Source organism: Aulostomus chinensis, chromosome 4, assembly GCF_037954235.1.
Source record: "Aulostomus chinensis isolate RoL2024-O1b breed Wild chromosome 4, RoL_Achi_v1.0, whole genome shotgun sequence".
Taxonomy (NCBI): domain Eukaryota; kingdom Metazoa; phylum Chordata; class Actinopteri; order Syngnathiformes; family Aulostomidae; genus Aulostomus; species Aulostomus chinensis.
Window position 1 is genome coordinate 4,808,362 of NC_141323.1, and position 7,024 is coordinate 4,815,385.

The window sequence follows — 7,024 nt, forward strand, 5'->3', positions numbered from 1 at the left end:
TTAAGCTAGCACATTTACACATTTGGCTGCAAACGGACAACAACTTTTCAAACTGTTGTAAAAACTCCAGCTTGAGACCTATGTCCCTGATATGATGCATACGTGTCCAAAAAAATAGACAATTAATATCTGCGTCACCCACAAAAATTCCATAAATCTTAACCACAATATGTAGTTATTTCTGCACCGCTACAGGGCTCAGACACGTGTCATGGTAGATCCCAGCAGAGTCACACTGCACTGGCTGAAAGCATAAACCTCTGTCTCTCTCAGGTAAGAACAGCATTTGTCGCACCCATACTCTGAGTTTTGGCCCCTAAAGTGTGTAAATCTGGCTTGACGTTTGAGGGGGAAACAGAGCTCTCAGAAAACAATCTCACCAGTTTGAGTCGTGACAGTCTGACAGTGACGTGAGGTAACTCTCATCCTTGATGTCAAGGTAACCGATTTTATCTGTAATATAAGGATTATGTCCGTTGTTCAGTTGCTTCAGAGTGAATCCCATCTGACAGGTAGAGTTTATGGGCTTTGCTTGAACACCATTTCATACTCGGTTAGTTGTCTGTCAACAGAAATTGAAAAGTATGCAAATCAGATCAATGACATTCTTAAATTTTCCACACTGAGCCACAGTTTATGAGATATCATCGCGCATGTGAAGGGACTTCTCAACGGTTTAGCCATCAGTGGCTGCAGCACAGTCCGATACCAATGCTCATCTGCATTTCTGTTGTCACTAGTGTGTATTATAATAATTAACATTATAATTGTTGTGTCAACCCGACTTAAGCTGGACTTTTAAAATACACATAAACATGCAAACCCGACTTAAATCGTATTTGTCAAAGGAGTCAAATTATTCCGCCATGTATCGGCCTCAATCTGCTCCTGATCGTTCTCGTGTCCTGCAAATGTTCCATCCCGTCCGTTAACCCAGAGGCCAGCCAACAGCCAAGGATGGGATCAGCACGTTGGGTGAAACTACATTCCAGGACAGACTTGGAGACAAACATCGAGCCATCTCAGTTGAAGAATTTATCAATTTTTCTTTGTCTTTGAAGTCATTGAATTTAACTCGGCCGTTGGACAAGGATGCAGCTTGGAAACTTGTTGGTATTTGACTCAAAAGGTGAACCGGGAAATGTCTGAATGTAACCGGCTTTAAGGGGGGCATTCCACCACTCACTGTTACAGAGGTGGACATAGTTCAGTGAACAAATCAATTCTTCCTGTTTATGCACAGTTCATTGGGACAATCTGATCAAATTACCTTAAAAGACCGATTCCTACTGTGCATGTTAACCCAGACTGTGGACATTGTTTTTGTGCGGTTGATAAAAGATTCTTCTTGCGTTTCTTCTTTCCCTCTGTTTGTGTGTTGTTTCCTCCTGTTACCCCTGTCTCTGCAGTGTGTGTCAGCTGACCATTCTCGTAGGTTCTTCTGTCAGGAAGATGCCAAATACCAGCCATGCCAACAGGCGCAGTCACGGCTAAATATACACCTGCAGGACTGGATTTATCCCGTCAGTTGTACTTGTGAGTGCAAGCCGTGCGCGTGTGCGCGTCCACGCTCGTCTGCCGTGTGGATCTGCATGCACTTTGCCTCAACCCCCGCAGTGACTGACTCCTTTCTCACTTCTGTGCAAGAGCCTATTTTCTGCCACTTACCATGTCACCCCTTTCTGTTGGTGTACTGTTCACAAGGAAGACCCTTCACTCCTCATTCTGGAGTCCAGATGTGAGGGTATGTCGGCTATGCAGAGTGGTTCGGCATTACAATGCTGCAGACACAAAAGAAAAGGAGAGGGGGGAAATGAAGAGGAGATGGAGGAGGATTTAAAGGCAGGTGAGGAGAGGAGAGAGTGAGTGAAGCAAAAGAGGAGGAGGGAGGAGGAAGAGCAGCGAGGGTACTGGGTACGCCGTGTCCTTAAAAAGCCTCAGAGGAAGTAGAGGGAAAGGATGAGCAGTGCAGCGTGGCTGGGAAAGAGGTTAGTAAACCAGCTGAAATTGGATAACCGTCTCCCTATGCCGCCACAGTTTCACATTACGAGAGCTCAGAGAATGAAAATAGGAGATTAACCGAGATATGGGCAAGGACAGATGGTGGTGATTTAATCTTGTGTGTGCAAATCCAATGCATATGATGGATTTAGCGCCATGTAGATACATACATGAAGTGTGCTGTTTTGTTCTGACATATGAGGCTCATGAGCCAATTAGGAAGTCCTTGATTAGGGTCAGTTCTACGCACCGAGCAGACGCAGTGCCAATCAAAAGGCAAAGTCGTGTGAGAGCTGTGGGCCCAAATTTATTTTGAGAACGTTCTGGTGCTGCAGTGTCACCATGCCTCTCTTGTGCTTCTTTGTTGATTTTTCAGAACAATTTGTCCTCACAGGAAAATGTCACGCTACCCTGTCAGCTCTGACTCCGTCCCCCTCCTCCACCCACTGTCTCTCTCTTTCCTCCCCTTCCTCTCACTTCTCATCAGCGACATGGAGAGCTTCCTCCCTCCCTCCTCTCTCTTCACATCTTATCATGTCCTTTTTTTTTTAACCTAACATCTCCTCTCTTTCTTCCCCTCCCCTCCTCTGTGAGGCTCAGTGGAACAGCGAGTGCCATCCAAGGAACACAATGTTCAACGCTTTGGATCGTCAATGTATTGATGGATCAATATTTGACTTTTAAAAGTTAGTAAGTCTATAATTACCCTCTCTCTTCCGTCAACTCTCACTGTTATTAGTTAAAGACAGACAGACACTTAGGGACAGATGGTGAACAGGTAGTCTGAACCACGAGGACAGCAGAGACACAGATGTAGACGGACAAAGTCAGACGGCTGCACCAGATATCAAAGACCAGGCTGGTCAGTCTGGCACAGTCAATAAATCGTCCTGCTAACAACACATAAAAGTCTAATGTTGATGCAGTGAATCCAGTCCAAGCTGAAAACCCCCCATCAATCACAGACCATGAACAAACTCAACAAAATAGAGCTCATGATACGGCATCATAGGCAGGAGGATCAAATGGTATTGATGTCTGAATTTCACAAAGGGAGTGCTGTTTCATTTTTAATTTCATGATATTCAGAGTGTTACTCTTCTGCCACACCCTTTCCTCTCTATTGGCTCAATTTTTTAATGTGAAAACCGTCTGCGATGGGCTGTTTTTGCTTGGATTTCTCTGCTGTTTGTAACCGAGCGAGTCGCAAAACCTGGAAATTTTTTTAGCATTGTTCAACATCCGGTTCCCTCGTGTCAAAGTCAAAAGTATCGGTTTATCATCAAATGCCTGAAACGAAGCCCCTGGTTCACACCCAATATGTTGTTGTGTCGTTTTTATGGCCAAATATGTGTCAGTACAGTAAAAGGTAAAAAGCTAGATCTGGCAGCAAGGTCTGTGATATGAGTTGTTAGCGTAACGTTAGCATTGCACGTCTAACAACTGCATTTACAGCTGATGCTGTTCATCACAAGCAAATAAACTTCTACAGGTGGATAGAAACGCCACCTTTTAGCCTGTGGTGAGAGGCTAATTTTGTCTTTTTTTCACCATCTTAGCCGTCGAAATAGCAATAGCGTGTCAGCGAACTCACAGCCTGCTAGCTGTTTTTGCGTATTCTCTCTGAACTTGGCAAAAGAAAAAACACAAGACGGAAGCTTCACATACACATGGGAGAACACACAGGGTCACATGGCAGTGGACTCACATGATCTCAGAGCTGCGTGGAAATTAGTTTGGAAAAATTGGTGTTACTTTCCCAAAAATATAAGGAATTTGGATGCACAATTTGACACGTTACACTTTTTTTTAAATGGCAAAATGCACAAAAACTGCCTCAGATTTTCTCAAGTGGTTTTCACGCTCACTTCCCTCTTTCAAACATGAGTCGCTGCACAACATGGACCGACCTGTTCTATTTCCCAGTGTTCTTCCTCCACGCTGCCTGTTACGGCCATTCATGAATTGCCTTCCCTGCCGTCCTCTGAGGGAAATTGGTGCGATTAGCATTTCGTCTTTTGCACCATTTGTTAAATTCGCTTGACATTTTGTGGAAACAGGGCTGCAGTTGTATTATTAAGTATTATTCACCCTCCCCCCCAAAACACACACACACACACACACACACACACACACACACACACACACACACACACACACTCATCATACTAATAAACATAGGTCACGCTTGGGCCAGGCACGTGAATATCAAAGTGAAGAGCAGAACACTCCTGCACACACTCTCTGGCTTTCCACGCCATTCATGGAAGTGCTGCTGTACCAGGCTAGCAAAGCGTCTATTTATAGTGATGAGTGAGTTTTGCTGCAGAGCCATCTGTATTTTTACTGCACACACTCGTAGAACATGATGGATTCTACACTGTTGACATGCACTCTCACTGTTTTTGAGGGAGGAATTCATCTTTTTTGGGTGATCTAGACTCAAGATAACGAGAACGGGAGACTTTGTCACTCGAGATGGCCTGACGGTTCTAAGATTAAAAAAAATGGAACATCAGGTCATTTGAAAGGTCACGGATGAAGAAGGTCACCACTCAGGAGAATGTGGGTGTGAAGTGCACTTTAACTTTGTCAGACACATCACGGCCAAAATGTGCAGTTTCATACGGTGGTCATGTACATGGACTGAATCACAGTTTCAGGTTTAAGAACCATTTATTCTCCCTCCGTACAATCATGCTAGAAAATGCATAGATACATATATATAAATACACACACACATATATATATACTACTCAAGCTGGCACGGAGTCAACAGTGTGATCAAAGGCTCCATTTTCAGCATTTGAAAATGTCGGGGTGTGGTTAAAGGTACATGTGGGGGCCTACATTTTTTTCTTGGAGGGCCAAAACTGAAACCTAAAGCCATATTGTAGTACAAAAGTACCCTTTTTTCCCAATTTTTTTTCTTACTTCACTTGCCCCATACTGATTTCCCGCAGTGTCACTCAGCTCCCTGATCAAATTATGAAAGAAATAATTGGGGATCTTGCATTTTACCTCACCAAAAGAAAACATTAAATAGGGCATACATTTTCTCAAATTAAAGCGGTTCGTGGGGCAGCTCTGGTTTGAGGACTCAGTAGAAACCAGATCTCAACATATCGGTAAGAGATTCTGAAGATTTATTTCACTCCTCTGTCACTTGGATCTTTAGATTAACTTATTCATGAGAAAAGGCCAATTTTAGCCAATCTTCGCCATAAACTTTCATTACATCTTATTTAACTTAACCTAAGTTTGGATTTTAATTGAATGCATATGTACTTTATGCGAATTCATACTTGCGCAATCTGAATGAATAATGAATGCAACGGGATCTTCTTTTTTTTTTTGTTTAAACATCTTTCCACGAGACATGGACGCTGATGATCGTCACCTGATCCTCAGATGGCTTCCTGTAACCGGGAAATAAAGGAGAAGCACCTCTTCATGTGCCCTTCAGTCAGAGTTGAACTCAATTATCCTTGAAACACATTTCAAGACAAAACACGCACACACTTACTTCCAGGTCACATGCCTCCTGGGAAAATCAAAACAACAGCATTCTTTGATAATAGCCTGGTTAAATGCTAACGATGATAGGAATGTGAGAGCGCGTGGGCCTGCATTAGTACAACTTTATCATGTGAGTGAGCTTGCAACACAGAGAAACGCAAACCCCACACACACACGTGCATATCGGTGACATAGAGAATGGGATTAGCTGTTGTTGAGCATGGCGGGCAGCACCCAGTTAAGATGATACACACACACACACAAACCTAAGCACCTTAAGAATGTAAATATCACAGCTATTTGAGGTAGACACAGGTGAGTAGCACTGTGTACATACCAGAGCTTATCCTATAAGGCACAGGGTGGAGACGACTCTGGTAGTACAGGCCAAACCAATGTCAAAGAAACAAGGGCCAATTACTTCACGGCCTGAAACTGCCTGAGTCTAAAAGTAGCGCCTGAACACAACGCATAGCCTTCTGCAACTGTGGGAAATGAGATAACTCTACGCACCAGCAGGTGGCAGGAGTTTGTGATTTGAAAGCGGCATCATGCTGTTCTTAGCATCTTTGTGCCAAATGTCGTGAATGTAGAAATTTTAGAAAACCGACTAAACTCTTGCTTTACTCTCGTCAGAGGGAATTTCTCCGCTGGCGCACCGATTCCCTGGAGCAAACCAGAAAATTGGACAAATGTGTTCCACTGACCACGTCTGCCGCTGATGCTCAATCATCTGGGAAAGGTCCGGAGAAGGGCTGACTCGTGCAAACATACGGGACGTAGGGCAAAACTCGCGTGACACACGTTTAACGAAGAACCAGCGGTCAGGTCTGAGTTGGTAGGAGGATCGACGCGCAGAGGAAACCAGGTGCTCAAAGTTCTTTTTTGTTTTATTGCTGCCAAGTGTCCCATGGGTCCTAGCGGTAATGACATGCTTCCCCATATGGATATCCGATCTTGGTAACAGCAGTTCTGTTTTTTCGACACATAGATGTGCAGAATGTCCATGTGGAATGCTACGTAGACGGCAAACGCCTGTAATTTGGCTCACTCATGACGTATTAGCTTGTTTTTGTTGGTACAATGTCCTGTCGGAAATCTGTGGCAAAAGTTTAAATTTACATCCCGGCATGCACTCAACCCAAAATAAAAGAGAGGTAAACTTTTGTGGACACATCGTAAGTTTCTGCAGGTAACGATTGAGCTACTGACAGATTATACAGAGTTGCCGGCTCCAGACGTCCATGTATGGATACAAGGTGTGAGCTACTTTGACTTGTTCCTTTGTGCTGGTTCTGCCAGTAAATCTAGGTCTCTTTTCAGATCATGGGATGTCATGAAAGTAGTTACTTTTTTGGATGTATCACCCTCAAAGAGTCTGTACCCCCCCCCCCCCCCCCCACACACACACACACACACACACACACACACACACACACACATACACAAACAACTTTTGGGGCCTTGAGGGAATTCCTGCTGCCAACCTTTGGGATTCAAGTGA

General features: G+C 44.0%; 1 long non-coding RNA gene across 1 annotated transcript; it reads left to right on the forward strand.

Moving 5' to 3' along the window:
• Positions 1-1,784: 1,784 nt before the first annotated feature.
• Positions 1,785-6,245, forward strand: LOC147262374 (uncharacterized). Its single transcript, XR_015112544.1, has 3 exons — positions 1,785-1,846; positions 2,596-2,687; positions 6,157-6,245. It is a non-coding gene; the product is annotated as an uncharacterized LOC147262374 (long non-coding RNA).
• Positions 6,246-7,024: the final 779 nt, after the last annotated feature.